A 16,477-nucleotide genomic window follows, 5' to 3' on the forward strand; every position below is an offset into this window, starting at 1 on the left:
GGATGGAACGTAGATCACAAGAATCCAATTCCAGTGCTTTAACCACAATATCATCCTTCCTGCTCCTCAATTCCTACCTTCATCCTCTCCCTACTCATGTGACTAACTTCCCCTGAAATCAATGGATTTACTTCTGCTCTCACACCAATGGAAATCTGGAATAACTCCTTTGATGTGGGCTGTTTACAGCACCGTAAAACATGTGAAAGAGCAGACTTAGGCCAATACATCTCACAGTTTATAGATTAGAGATGCTGACTGAAATATGGACATTGTTACACTGGTATAAGAGAGCAGAATTTTGCTTACTGGGGCTACTTGCCTTGGTAGCACATGCAGGGTTTAGCCCACAGTAGCTTCAGTTATTTGGTTAATAGATTCATTCCCTAATGAAACGAAAAAGCAGTATTATGAATGTATAGAATTCATTTCCCCTGCATTGCCTTCTATCTAGTTGAGGCAGATCTGCCATCCTTTAAAGTGCATTTTGCGCTCCTTAAAAGCTGAATTGTCAAGCATTTAGGCCAAAGCAATTGTTGACTTTAAATTTCTATAATTCTCATGGAACATGTTGAATTTGCATTTATAACTACAGCCAATTGTCAAATATGCCCCTTAAGTTATAGAATATGCATTGCACTCATTTGAATGATGCCTGAGATGCTTGTTCAGTTGGAAAAGTTATTTATTAGACATGCAAACATTTCAACAGATAATTTGGATTTGGCTCAAAATCACACTGTCTTTTTTTACTAGTCAAACTTCTCACTGCCAGGTATTTGGGGCCAAATTCATCCTGATGTAACTTCTTTGGGTTACTCCAGTGGTGATTTGGGCCCACTATACATTAGCCCTATTTATATGGAGCAGCAGTGACATCCAATAACTTACTAGTTCCAATCACAGATGTACATGCCTTAGGGATATATTGGTAGCCTGGTTTCCTATTACAGGGTGACAGTCAGTATTCAAGTTGTTTACCTAGGAAAGCTACACCTGTACTATTGTAAGCAGTTTACTGACTGGAATCAGAATAGTTAAAACTGAAGGCGGTGCTTTGTGTGTATCTGATATCTAGTTTCCAAGCTTTTTGTTATTGTCAGTTGCTTTGGGTGACCATGGCCACTGCATCCCCTGTCCTAGGGAAACTTTCCTACTCTTAATCAGAAAAACCCAGGAATGAAATGGACCAAATTCTCTGCTTCTGTAAATGGGCAGCCAGGACCATATTTTTAAATATTGGCCTCTGTTGTACATAGAAATAATGGTGGGCTCTATTTAGATAATTTAGATGTCCAACTATCTGACTCTGCCTACAAATCAGAAACTGAGATATTTAAACATCCTAAATCATAAAATTGTAGGCCCAGTTAAGTTGGGGCTGAAAATCAGTATCTAAACATCTCCCCCCAATATTTATTTCCATGAAATAAAGGGCATAATAGAAGGATTATTATTAAAATTATATGATTCACTCTGATTTCATAATAATTCCATACTTTAAAAATAAAGTAGGAGTTAAAGGCCATCTTTGTGCTTTCCATTCATTCAACTCTCTTAGCCGAAACATTATGAAAGAATAAGTTAAGAACCAGATCATTTTAATTTCATATAAAAACAAGCAAATGTAATCCCTATAGGTTTCTAGAAACAACAACAACAAAATAAAATAAAAAATCAGCTTTTCTGGTGCTGTTCTATACAGATATAAGCATCATAGGCCTTGAAATTAGCAATGAATATCCAATAATATTCCTAGATGAAAAGAAAAACTCTGTTCACAGCACGATTTATGTCACAGATGAATGTGGTCCAGGATGAATTTGGTTGAAAGTTGCCCCAGAAAAAATAGTGTTGAACCACTATATATGCTTTGAGACAAGGACTGCCTCCTCCTATATGTCTGTACACAGACAGCATCAGGACCCCAATCCTAATTAGGCTGCTGGGTGCTACAATATAAATAGCAAATAACTGTATTGATGTCATCTTGGTTATTGTTTATTATAAGAACATAAGAATGATTGCATTGGGTCAGACCAATGGTCCATCTGGCCCAGTATCCTGTCTTCCAACAGTGGCCAATGCCAGGTGCTTCAAAGGAAATGACCAGAACAGACAGTCATCAAGTGATCCATCTCCTGTCACCCATTCCCAGCTTCTGCAAAACAGATGCTAGGGACACTCAGAGCATAGTGTTGCAATAATATGTTCTGTGGATTTATTTGGCATATGGGCACTGAGCCTAGGGTGACCAGATGTCTATTTAGAAAAGCTGGACATGCACAAGTCCATGGGGCTGGATGCAATGCATCTGAGGGTGCTGAGGGAGTTGGCTGATGTAATTACAGAGCCATTGGCCGTTATCTTTGAAAATTTCTGGCAATCAGGGGAGGTCCCGGATAGAAAGGCAAATATAGTGCCCATCTTTAAAACAGGGAAGGAGAATCTGGGGAACTACAGATTCACCTTAGTCCCTGGAAAAATCTTGGAGCAGTCCTCCAGGAATCTATTTTGAAAAATTTGGAGGAGAGGAAGGTGATCAGCAACAGTCAGCATGGTTTCACCAAGGGCAAATCATGCCTAACCAACCTGATTGCCTTCTATGATGAGATAACTGGCTCTGTGGAGGTGGGGAAAGTGGTGGATGTGATATACCTTTACTTTAGCAAAGCTTTTGATATGGTCTTCCACAGTATTCTTGCCAGCAAGTTAAAGACGTATGGATTGGATGAATGGACAATAAGGTGGATAGAGAACTGGCTAGATTGCAGGGCTTAATGGGTAGCGATCAATCTTTATTAATGATCTGGATCATGGGATGGATTGCACCCTCAGCAAGTTCATGGACGACACTAAGCTGGGGAGGGAGGGAGATATGCTGGTGGATAGAGATAGGGTCCAGAGTGACCTAGACAAATTCGAGGATTGGGCCAAAAGAAATCTGATGAGGTTCAACGAAGACAAATGCAAAGTCCTGAACATAGGACGGAAGAATCCCATGCACTGCTATGGGCTGGGGACCGACTGGCTAAGCAGCAGTTCTGCTGAAAAGGACTTGGGGGTTACAGCGGACGAGAAGCTGGATATGAGTCAACAGTGTGCCATTGTTGCCAAGAAGGCTAATGTCATATTAGGCTGCATTAATAGGAGTATTGCCAGCAGATCGAGGGAAGTGATTATTCCCCTCTATTTGGCACAGGTGAGGCCACGTCTGGAGTATCATGTCCAGTTTTGGGCCCCGCACTATGGAAAGGATGTGTATCAATTAGAGAGAGTTCGGCAGAGGGCAATGAAAATGATAAGGGGGTTGGGGCACATAACTTATGAGGAGAGGCTGAGGGAACTGGGCTTATTTAGTCTGCAGAAGGGAAGCATGAGGAGGGATTTGATAGCAGCCTTCAACTACCTGTTTGGGGGGGCGGGATCCAAAGAGAATGGAGCTTGGCTGTTCTCAGTGGTGGCAGATGACAGAATAAGGAGCAATGGTCTCAAATTGCAGTGGGGGATGTCTAGGTTGGATATTAGGAAAAGCTATTTCACTATTAAGGTGGTGAAGCACTGGAATGGGTTACTTAGGGAGGTGGTGGAATCTCCATCTTTAGAGGTTTTTAAGGCCCAGCTTGACAAAGCCCCGAATGGGATGATTTAGTTGGGGTTGGTCCTGCTTTGAGCAGGGGTTGGGCTAGGTGACCTCCTGAGGTCACTTCCAACCCTAATCTTGTATGATTCTATGTCCAAATTTTATAGGGGCAGTCCCAATATACGGGGCTTTTTCTTATGAAGGCACCTATCAGCCCCCTCCCCCCCATTCTAATTTTTCACACTTGCTATCTGATCACCCTAATTGGGCCAAATGTGCAGGCAATATGAACAGAGTGACAGGGTAGACAAGCTTTTGAAAACCTAGGCCACAGGAAATACTCCCACCTACTAATGTGTAAGTGAGCATAAGCAAGTCTAATTTAAAACCTGAGGCATTGAAAGAAGGTAGAAGAAGGTGTGAGTATAACCCCACACCTTCTGGGTGTGGTGTTCTGTCCCATCTACTGGCACCAAGACCACTTAGAGAGAGATGTAAAATGAGTCTGCTCTACAACGTTAGCTAAGAGCCAGTTGGCTTTTAGCTCATGCTGTAGAGGCTCATGCACTAAGCTCCAGAGATCCTAGGTTCAATCCCACCCACTGATGACATCTGTTGGTGTTACAAGTGGGGGTTGGTCTGGGATTTCAACTAGGAAGTCTCTGAATCTCAGGATACATCCCCTCAGCTAGAGGAAGTATGTAACCCCCACACCTCCTGCATGTGGTGTTCTGTCCCATCTAGTGGCACCGAGACCACTTAAAGAGAGATAAAATAAGTCTGCTCTACAGCCTTAGCTGTCAAGCAGTTGGCTAGAAGCTCATGCACTAAGCTCCAGAGGTCCCAGGTTCGATCATGCCACCAGTGACTGGGGTCTGTCGGTGTTACATGAGCAGAGGCAGCCTCCACACAGCTTCAAATGATATTTTCTTCAGGCTGCTTGGTGCCTAATTTGCACCAGTTGAGAGTCCCTTGCGCATCAGCAGAATGTGGGTAAGTAGTAGAGCTGTCAGAAAATGTTCCCCACATCACTATGGAAAATTTCAACTTTGGGGCCAAAAACCAAGAAACAAAAACTTCTGGTTTTCGGACAAAAATAAATCAGTATTTTATTTACTTATTTATTGCAGAAAACCAAAAGATTTGAGGAAAACATTTTTCTGTCAAAAACAATTTTGAAGGAAAATTTTCAGCTAGGGCTAGTAAGTATATTTAAGGGAGTCTGAGTTTAAAGGAGTCTGAGGCCAAGTCTACATTACGGGTGCTACAGCGGCACAGCTGTGGGATCGTATGCAAGTGACACATTGTTGTATCTTCAAACATTTTAAAATTTGCCAACAGTAGCTTTAATTGTGGCACGGGAATTTTAAAAAGCAGGTTACCTTGAATTCCATATTGAAGGGTTGGTATTTTTAAAGAGATGATGCTGTTCTTAAGCAACTTTTCTAATGTGATGGATACAAGCAGGGTTTTTTTCATATCTGGCATACAACTTTTGTCTTTCCATCTTCAATAAACATGTCAGGGGCCTCACATCCTCTGGCCAGACTCAGATTTTTCTACTAAGGCTGCACTAAACATTTCATTCATAAAGTGAATTGGCTAAGTTTAAGCATTTGACCTGAAAATGAAGGTAAAAATGGAAAGGGAAGGGGAATATTGAGTTGCTGGAGTGGGAAAGGGGAATAGTGAAAAGAAGGATGGAAAATGAGGCAATCCTAACTTTGAATTTCCTGACTTTCGTGGATTTAAATCATCCCACTCATACTGGGTTTTGATGTAGAGTCTAGTGGATACATTTTGCATTTCCAACTCGTTACAATGTCATGTTTCAGGTGTTGTGGCTTTCTGCTGCTCTGAAACTTTTAGTGTCTTTATTGAATGAGAGGCAGCAAGACACATTTTGTGACAGTGCCAATTAAGATTTCTCTCTGGAGAATTTTGCAAAGGAAGTGCCTGATCAACAGGCTTATGTAGTGTACAAAAGACGCATGCTGCATGTCTGCTCTCCTCCACATCAATATACAGGTGACAGCGAGTAGGGTGTTTTGATGCCAGGTTAGTTGTGAATCACTTTCTGAACTGATCCTGGAGTCCCGACAGGAGAATACATTAGTATACAGCATTTCCAAAGAATCATCCATTTCTGGCACTGACTGGGGCAAAACTCTTCTGGAACTTGATCCCTATCTATTTCTTTGGTCGGTTTCATTTGCTTCAGTTTTCTGTCAGTACTTACACTCTGGTTGGGATGCTGCTTCCTCAGAAGTGAGTACCCAGCTGTATATTATGTTTGAAAAAAAGAAACACTATCAGGGCTCCATTTTCTTGCTTTTGTTGGAGTTTTTTTGCTTTTGGCTGGGATGTTAGTTAGTCAGTGAGTGTCTTTGTTTATGCATGTAACAGGGTAGTTTAGTTAAACAAGGACATCTAGTTTCACAGATTCAGTTGGTCAGTGCTAGATAGGCATGAGCCTGAATCACAATCCCATGTTCAACACATTCCTCAACTTTGTGGTTTTCCCAGTTTGAATTCAGAACCCAGTCCAGGCTTTCATTTTTCAATATGGCCCTGTGATGAGTTTGGTCACAGACCCCCTTGGGACTGTCACCTGATGTGCTGGAATTACCTTTGAGCCCATTTTCCCTGCCGGCTTGGGACTCCAGAACCCTGCCCTGTTGAGCCAGATGCTAGCCTGCTGCAACACAGACACAGGTCTGGTCCATGCCCCCAACGCTGAAGACTTTAACCAAAAACTGCTCAGCAGGTCACCTATCTCCAACACCCAGACACCCAGTTCCCAATGGGATCCAAACCCCAAATAAATCCATTTTACTCTGTATAAAGCTTATACACAGTAAACTCATAAATTGTCTGCCCTCTATAACACTGATAGAGAGATATGCACAGCTGTTTGCTCCCGTAGGTATCAATCACTTACTCTGGGTTAATTAATAAACAAAAGTGATTTCATTAAGTATAAAAAGTAGGAAACAAACTCAGAGAACTAGTAGATCAGGTACCATGGGAAAAACAAACACCTCTCAGGGATTGTATAGGTTTATTTGGTCCTGCCTCAGTGCTGGGGTAGATGACCTCTTGAGGTCCCTTCCATCTCTACATTTCTATTATTCTGTGTGCTGTGTGTGCCTTTTATTTTTGTAATAAGCATCAAAAACAGAAAAGATCCTGTAGCGGGGTAGAACCCACCCACCCCCACCCCCACCCCCACCCCCCACTCCTGCCCTGAAGGTTTACAAACATCCCTGGGAGGGGGCTGTAGCTGGAGAAAGCAGCTTACTGGGGGAAGTGGCTGCAGCTGGGGCCATGCCCCAAACAGGCTCAGCTGGCCCTATAAAGGCAGAGAAGCCAGAGGCCCAAAAAGTCTCCCTCTGCCTGTAGAGGGAGATGGCTCTGGCTGCAGGGAGCTAGACATAGAGTACCTGAGTGGAGTAGGGCTGGGGAAAGGCAAAGGAGCTGGGGAGCTCCAGCCTGGAAAGCCACAGGCTGCGGCCTAGCAGAAGGCCAATGGGTACTGGGGGTTGCAGAGGGCAGCCCAGGGGTAGGCCAAGGCAACAGGTCCAAACCCAACCTTGCCAGTGATGAGTAGGCTGATACTGCAGTCTGCCCCAGGGCACAGGGACTAGACAATGACTGGCAGTAGCCATATACTGAGGCAAAGTGGGGATGGGGGGGGTTCCCCAGGGAGGGGAGACCCTAAGACTGAGGGGGTACTACCAGGGAGCAGCACCCGAGGTAAAAGGGCATTGGGTTCAGAGAGGGACACATGGGCCAGAGGACAAGCGGATGACTGGCCTGCAGAGGGTGCTCCAGAGCTGGAATCAAGCTAATTCCCAGGAGTCACCAGCAGAAGGCACTGCAGGAGTGAGTCCACACATCTACAGACTCACTGCCTCTTAGCTGGCATTCATGAGTTAAGCATAATATGCAGTGAAATACTAGGGTGCAGCTGTCTCACCCATGCCCTACAACCATGGGTGCCTTACAATGCCTTTCCGAAGTAGCTCCCACGTGGGCTGCTCACAAACAAGCATGCAGGCCACAGCCTGAGTGTCTGTGTAACTGCAACCTATCAGCCACACTTGGGTTACACTCTGGCTCTCACCAACATTATTTATACTACAGGGTGATCGCCAACACACTGCCAGTCTTAGATTTCCCCCCAGAAATGTATGTCCTGTACTGCCAAGCCATCTCCTGGACTATACAAGTTATATTAGCTCCATTATTTCTTTAAAAGAAATGATATGCACTCAAGTTGTCACTCCAAATGGAGTTTTTTGGACATTCCAGTTTAAATATATGAGATTAGATAAAACAATAAAACGGATTTATTAACTACAACAAGGAGAATGATTTTAAGTGAATACAAGTAATGAGGCATAAAAGTCAGAAATAATTACAAGAAAAATAAAGATAAAAGACAATTGGTGCCTAACTTAACACTCTATGTTAAATTCAAAGCAAAGTTTTCTCACCACATGCTTTCAGCAGTCTAAGGCCTACAAAATTAAGGGCATGTCTTCACTGGCAATGTTAAAATGCTGCTGCGGCAGAGGTGCCCCGGCAGCTCTTTAACATAGCTTATGTGGTCACAACAGAACGCTGGGAGAGAGCTCTCCCAGCGCTCTAAAAAAACCACCTCCACAAGGGGCAAAGCCACCAGCGCTGGGAGTGTTTCTATACTGGCATGTTACAGCGCTGAAATTTGCAATGCTTGGAGGGGGGGTGTTTTTTCACACCCCTAAGCGAGAAAGTTGCAGCGCTGTAAAGTGCCAGTGCAGACAAGCCCTAAGTTGACCTAATTTATGTTGGCATACAGCCGCCACAGTAATTACATTGCTCGGGCATGTCTGCACTTCGCTCTTTGTGTCGGCGGTGTGTGTCCTCATCAGGAATGCTTGTATTGATATATACTGTCTATGTGGGGTATTTTGGGACGGCTCCTGAAAGCCAGTAATGGTTGACATAAGCAACACAGTGTCTACACTGACACTGCATTGACCTAACTACATTGATCCTGACTTGTGAAGGTGGAGTTATTAAGTTGTTGTAGTGGGGCAGTTACATTGGGAGAAGCAAAATTGAAGTGTAGACACTTCCACAGTTAGATCGCCGTAAGCTGCCTTGAGTTGACCTAACTCTGTAGCGCAGACTAGACCATACTGACCAAACTTCTTAGGTCAGGATCCCTTCTCACAGAGTACAATAAATGTTTCCTTTGTCGCTTCAGGTGCGGTGAATACGATAGGCAGTGAGGGAGATAGAGACAGGTGTCTTCCAGTGTCTGCCCCTTTTTATGATCCTATCTTCCCTTGGAGAAGCATTTCCAGAAGGGAACAAGGTGACAGGCAATCTGTGTGGAAGGAAACTCCATGCTGTTTCTTTGCTAAGACATAGACTTTTTGCCCCTGCCTCCTTTCCTGACAACAAATGGCCACTTAGCAGATAATGGTGCTGGCAAAGGCGTCAGCTTACCCTTCATCTCTGTAGAACTGGTTTGGCCATTCCCCAGACTTCTCTGGTAAACATACTTTTAGTCATGAGCTCAGCTTATGTTTATAACTTCACATACATCACTGCTACATGCATTTTGCTGTAGTATTGCTGAGCAGCAAGTTATGAGTTTTTAATGATATCTTACCAGGCATATTTTGTACAAGGGTTATTACAGTAGAGCGTAGGGTGTGAATACCAGGATGTATTTATTTTGTTTTAATAAGTAACAACAACAGAAAAGGCCCACTTCCTCTGAGCTGGCATTCATGGGTTATGTATCACATGCTCATTGAAAAAAATTGTAGCAGAAACCTTTCTGGCTGATAAGCTCTTTTTAATCTTTCAGCAGGGAGGAGGTATTGTGAGCATGAGGCACATGATGCAAGGCACAAGATAAAGACAAAAATTAATTCAGTGTTTGAGAGAAATCAAGAGGAATTTAACATTCTTGATAAAATGAAATACAAGATTGGGGATAGGACATGGGGATTTTACACACCCAACTCCCATCATCACTAATAGCAGTCTGTGCTTTACAGAATAACCTTGAAAAGCTGCATAAGGGCTTTTAGGTCTGTGCTACATGTGTGGTCATAAGGGTGCGTCCTTGAATGCCTTCTAGATACATTTTTAATGGCTGTTTCTGCCTGCTCCCTCTCCCCTCCCGCCCCCCGATACCCACCAATGATTCTGGAAAATAGATAATTAGATTCTCTGCCAGCAAATACACATCAACACAAAGGCAAACTAAAGACACAATCCTGCTTTCCCTCCCTGTACAAATGAAGCTCAAACTGACTTCAAGAAATGCAGGCACAAGCCCCAAATAAACTGGATTTCATGGCTGAAAAGAAAGCAGTTAGTACCTTGTAATTACTATAATGTGTGTTATATTGTATTAAGTGTGTAATTAATATGTAGCCCTAATTTAGGCTTGTAAATCTCCCATACTGAGATAAGAAAATCATTCACATCAATCTCTGTCTGACTCATAAAGCAGATGTATCAAAGGGGATGAAAGGAAAGTTAAATGGTGTGGAAACATCCCAAAAGGAGGGGAAGGAGATGCATTGTAGAAGCCTAGATAGATATTGTAAACAGAGTAGTGCCTTCAAGACATGCTTTCTTCACCAGCTCCCCTGGGAGCATAAGGAAGGTCTTATTACTATTAATTATTTGTATTACTGTAGTGTCTAGAAGCCCTGGACAAGGACCAGGCTGATTGTGCTAGGTCAGTGGTTTTCAAACTGGGGTACATGTATCCCTAGGGGTACACAAGTTCTCGTTGGGGGTACATGAGAAAAATCCGGTAATGGCAGACAACAAATTTTCTTTAGTGAGACTTGGCAATCTAATCATAGGTATATTATGACTCTATCTCAGATGGGGGTACGTGGTAGACTACATTATTTGGAAAGGTTTGAAACCACTGTGGTAGGTGGTTTTCCACAGAAGGTCCAAATGCAGATTAGTGCTGGGGGTATTGCTGCAGGGAAAGGGGAGAAGCTACCCTGTGTGGTCTGTTTTCTTCAGGACTTGAGTGGTGTTCAGCTGGATACATGTACAGACTCTAGGGCTTTGTCTACACTACAGAGTTTTATTGACAAAAGACAGCTTTCATCAACAAAACTGTGGAGGTATACTATTGATTCAACTTGCATTATCTTCCCCACCATGCTGGTCCCTCAAAGAAGTTTTGTTTGTAGATAGGAAGCCAATGGTAGCCTGGCTTCTCAGGGAGCCATGCCAGGAGGGGAGGAAGCTCTGGACAGCACTGCAGAATGACACCTCCACAAAGTTGGAGTTTCTGGATCTGCCATGTTTGGAGGCTGCTCCCTCAAACTCCGTGCTCCCTCAATCTTCTCCCCTTAAAGGTACATTAGTCAAAAACTCTGTGAGGTAGACCTTAGGGAGTTTGCTGAACTCTTTTCTCCTCCCATAGATTTTACTGTGGGAGGCTGCAAACATGGCCCTGAAAAAGTTTCTCTCTCTGCCTTCCCAAGGTGCTTGTAATTTACAAACATTCTGCAGAAATCCAGGAAAGTTATTGTTTTCTGTTCCCATGGCCCCTAAACAGATAGTACCAGAATGAAGACCAAATTGTCCTCCCTAGCTCAAGTACATGCTGTGCACCACTGTTAGATGGGCATCATTATAGCCTTTATTTACTACTGAACACCACAGAGGCCTGTGGAATATATTTAAGCATATTAATCCAAATACAAATTCACGTTAGTGAAAGCACTATTGCCCACATACTCAAAGGTATTTATGCAATGAATTAATCCCTGTCAATTGGAGGTAGGTGCCTAATACCTTTGAGGATTTGGGCTTTAGGACCTGATTCTGCTACACAGGCCCAAGTTGAGTAGCACCCTATTTTGTGAGTAGTTCCTCTGAATAGAAGGTTGATGGGGATTGTGCCCTGGGGAGTAGGTGTGGTCAAAGTGCTCAGTGTAATGGCCCCTTGATGGCTTGTGACTAGCAGACCTAGATTAGAAAAGCCCTATGGCTGCTTTAATTTACACTGGGAGTTAGCAGCATTCTCTAAAGGACTGGTCATTCATATGGGTAACAAGAATACCCAGAGTTACACTACTAAGGATATTTTTAAAATATCATAAATTGGAAAGGAATATAAATCCCTCTGGCTTCAGGGTATAAATCAACATTTAACTGATGGGGATTAGGAAGAAAGATTTCCCTGTGGACAGTTATTCCATAATAACTGTGTACTGCAAGGTTTCTTGCAACTCCAGATATATCTGTTACTGGCCACTGCGAGTCACAGAATATTGGACTATAGGGACTACTGATCTGATCCAGTCTGGCAATTTCTGGTTCCTAGAAGGAACCCAGAAGTACCTCACATTTCAATACGCCGCAATCAGAAAGCATTCAATAATAAACTATGTAGACTACCTGTGAATAAATAAAATGTAATAATCCATATTCATGGAAGAACCTTAATCTACTTAACTGGAGTGTTCAATTATTTTCCCATTTGTGGGTAATCTAACTGTGTGCTATAATTGTCAGGAGCAATTTAGAATGTGCGTAGATTCCCTTTTATAGTCTCAATATTAAACCATGTCCTGAATGCATGGTAGTCACTCAGTTTGTTCAGTTTTCTTACAATTTTTCCAGCTTTGCTGCAGCATTGAATAAATAGTGAAATGGAATGCACAGGACACTATATATTCTTTTAATAATTCAAAATAGTGAATAAATGCTAGGAGATACCAACAGCATTGGCACAATCAGAATTGGTTTGATATGTTGAAGTCATCTGGCATTTATTGTATATACTTTTATAACAGGAGCACAGATAAAGAAACAATCCGTTATTGAGTTGATGAATTAAGATTGTAAAGGCATACCATTTTATATTGTCTTGTACTACAACCATAAATTCTGGTTTCAGATATTAAACTCTAATCTTCTTAAAGGAATATCACAATCTAATCTGAAGAGAAAAAATATTTTCAGTTAAGAATTTGAAAAGTGAAAATAAAAATGCAAGTGATGTTTGTTCAAATAGTGATTGGATCTTTGGAAATTAAACTTTGTATGCTGGGTATATCCATAACTAGTGTGCTTAATTTCTTAAGCTTTATTTCAAATGACTGTATGGGTCTGTCTATGTTGCAATTAAAAACCCACGGCTGGCCCGGGCCAACTGACTTGGGTCAGCCTCTGTTTTTTAATTGCAGTGTTAAGACCATTTTTATAACGTCATTGAATTTGAAAAATGAAGCAGTTTAAAAACTCACAAATATTTTGAGCATGACTAAATAAAAGAATACATTTTATACAATGTGATATAAGCCAATCAATGTGCATTTCTTCACCAGGGTGCTGAATGGAGAAAAAATAATGCATGATAAACCTTGGAATACAACTTTTCATAGCTGCAGCTTTCTTTTATTTAACAGTATGTCATTTCTAGGCCCTTTGTGAATGCTTAAACACAAACAGTTTATGGAATAACAAATTCTGTGCTCACAGGACTTGTGCTCATAGGATAGTTTAAAACTAGCATACCTCCATTGACAGTACGGCTCAAAGACCTCAGGCCCAACTTTGCTAAACACTATACGAACACTTTGGAAAATATGATCCCTATGCAAAAGAGTTTACGCTCTAAGACAAATGATCAGTATTTCCTGCGAGGGAATTCCAACACTTGCTCTAAAACATGTAATTGTCAAGCAGTATTTTCTCTCAATACTATGACCTGCCAAACTACCCCCCCAGTATCTAACCTCAATTTAAGCCACTACACGCACTTGTTATTTGGACAAATTAGTTCCAGGTGTGTACATGCTACAATCACCACACAAAGGCTTTTGTGCACATATATGCAAATAAAGGCTTGGCTGAGACCCCTTTGTATATTTAGTCTGTAGACGGCAAAAGTTATGTAAACTGAAGCTTGCACATGTATATTGTACAGGTTACGTAAGACACACTGCTTAATGTTGATTAGAAGACAGCTACTGAATATGTAATGTGAAAAGGTATGAGAAATCAAGTGAACAAGGTTCCAAGTCAGAGACTATTGTACAGTCTGAGAGTACCCTCATGAAGTGCAGAAGATCTTCCCAGTACCCCAGGACTTGGTGACTTGGGCCCCTACCTAGTCCATCATATCTGTTTATTATTATCTGTCATAAATATATGATCAGAAACTGTAAAGGACAATGAATCTGTCTAAAAATGTATAAATAAAAATAAAAGTTGATTAAACCTAAATTCAGAGGACTTGTGCCTCAGTTTCCTATCCTACAGGCTGAAACTGATACTTTTAGAAATTTTTAATAAAAATACAGAGAGAAAGATGGATGCCCTATCCCAGAATAGCCAATTGCCCAGTGGTTAGGGTACTCAGAGACCGACGTTTAAATCCCTGCACAGAATTAGGCAGAGCAGACACTTGAACCAAGTCTTTCACTTGTCAGAGAAGTTGCCTAACCACTGAACTCCCCCATCTTACATAAATAGACAAAGTGCCAAGGAGTATTTTATAACGGAATATCGTGATTTATATGAAATGCACCTTCTTCTTGCCCTCCTGTTGAAACGTTAAAGCTATGACTAGCTTGGCCTCAGTGAGTCTGAGAGGTTATTTCTCTTGGGCTCAGTATCTTTCCTACAGTAATGATCTCTGGGCAGAACAACCCTTACAGTAGTCTGCCAAATACACACAGTCTCTTTGTTATCCTGTGCATTCAGATTTAAAATGTGATGAGGCAGGGGGAAATCCTTTCAAACCAATGAATCTCAAATTTCGATCAGGCAGCATTCTTTGTGGTGCTGTAATGCAATTATATCAGATGTGGACAACAGGGCTATGTCTCTGAGATGTTAGTAAATGGATGTTGTCAAGTGACTATTTATTGGTTGGTGAAGCATGGCTCTTTAATTGCCTCTCAGAGACAGTAGAAACCTTTTAATTGGTTGTAGGCTTCTGGGGGGTGATAATAAGGGTCCAGACACCCCAATGGGAGAACAGAAGTTTTAACCCCCCCAAATAAGCAGTTAAACCAACTGATTGCATTACAAAAATATATAGAGTGAGGTCTTTTACAAAGTGTGTAACCTTCTGAACTTGATAGTCATTAGGAAATAAGCATACAGACCATGATTGTGATGAACTGATGTATTTGTGTATATAGAAAATTGTGCTCATAAACTTCAGCTCCACTTCACAGCAAGGCAGTGAGCAGTCAGACAGGGAGGAACACCACCCAAGCCAGTTGTTTACACAAACCCAAATTCAAGTACCCATCCATTGTCCAGCCCAGGAAAAGACAATGATGGACCATGAGAATTAATGGGAAGTCAATGAGACTTCCAGGCTAGAATTTCCTGACTCCGACTAACCATAAGTCACCATACCTGGACAGAAAGGCAAAAAGAGAAAAACTTTTTAAAAATAGGCTTGGAACTGAGGTTGGTCATCCAGAAACTGAGAGGCAGCCTTTAGGTGAGAAGCTGTCTATGACTGCTGGATCTTCCCTGTAGCGAGATGGTATGCTAGGGTTCTCTTCCAAGGCAATGTAACTTGTAGTAGAAAGGGGATTTTATCTAATATGGAAGTGTAAAGCCTGCATCTTTATGTATATATTCTGTGGAACTTGTCTATGTTTACTTCCCCTTACTTTTCATCTTTAAATATGTGTTTTTTCTATAAAAGATGCTTTTATTTATTTTTATCCTAAGCGGGTCTCTGTTGTGCAAACAGTGTGGAGTGTGTGCCAAAAATGAATGGATAACTTGGGAGGAGGGAGGGGCTGATTTCATAGTTTCTGGGGTGCAAACCAGAGGGGGGAAGTCTGAGTGTCTGGTGGGTAAGAACTGAGGAAGGATGGATTTGGGGAGACTCAGTACTTGATGGGCTGTTGGTGTCACTCTGTGAGGGGTAAATGGGCTGGTGAGCACCAGAGAGAAACTTTATGCTTGTGGGTAGGCTATTGGTGTCAGCGAATTGAACCATAGCTGCACAGCATAAAGGCCTCCATGTTACAGGGCAGGTGGTGACAGGACCCCTTACTGGTCTGGGTAGTCCTCACAATGTCAGAGGGCATCACATCTGTTTCCTGTCTGGTTTGTTGTCACTTTTTTGACTCACATGCCATAATTTAAGTCTCTTCAGAGCTGCAGAGAAGGCATGTGGTTGCTAAGTAATAGACAATACAATATTTTGTGTTGCTTGTTCTTTTGATATTTTTTCTTGCTAACGAGCTGACGGCCAAATGTTTTTGACATGAGGGCTGCGCTGTGCTTACAAATGAAGGCTCTAGGCCACACTGTCCTAGAGAACTGCTTTTGCCAGTACACTGCTGCCGCCAGCCACTGACTCTCATCTACCCATTAGAGTTCTTATCCCATGACTCATGGGCTAGAGCCTACACACTGCCTACACCTGGTGTAGTCACTCACATCTGTGCAATGTGGATGTAAAACACTACTCAGTCAGAACTCTCCATTCGCCTACTCTGGTGGCAGCTTTTCACCCCTATATTTCACCCATTTTGCACAAGTGTAAATGACTTAAAACAGATACGGAGCCCAAGGGTGTTAGGTCCAATGTTTCTTTCTGTAAGGTAATATTGGTCAATTTTTCTTTTAATCTGGACTGATGATAATTTAATCTTTTTTTATTGTGGGGTGAGTGTATGGGAGAATAGACAGAATCAATGAAAAAGTACTGAAGCAAAAAGAGTACAAAAGTTTTCAAAATAGTTATGGATTAATATATGGAATTACAACATCATCTGAATCTTTCCCTAAAATTAAGATACTCTGTTAGATCAGGTCAGAAAATGTTTTGTCTTTCCATGAAAAAGTTAGATTTTTTGTTGAAAAGCC

This window comes from Gopherus flavomarginatus, chromosome 1 (genome assembly GCF_025201925.1).
Source record: "Gopherus flavomarginatus isolate rGopFla2 chromosome 1, rGopFla2.mat.asm, whole genome shotgun sequence".
NCBI classification, from domain to species: domain Eukaryota; kingdom Metazoa; phylum Chordata; order Testudines; family Testudinidae; genus Gopherus; species Gopherus flavomarginatus.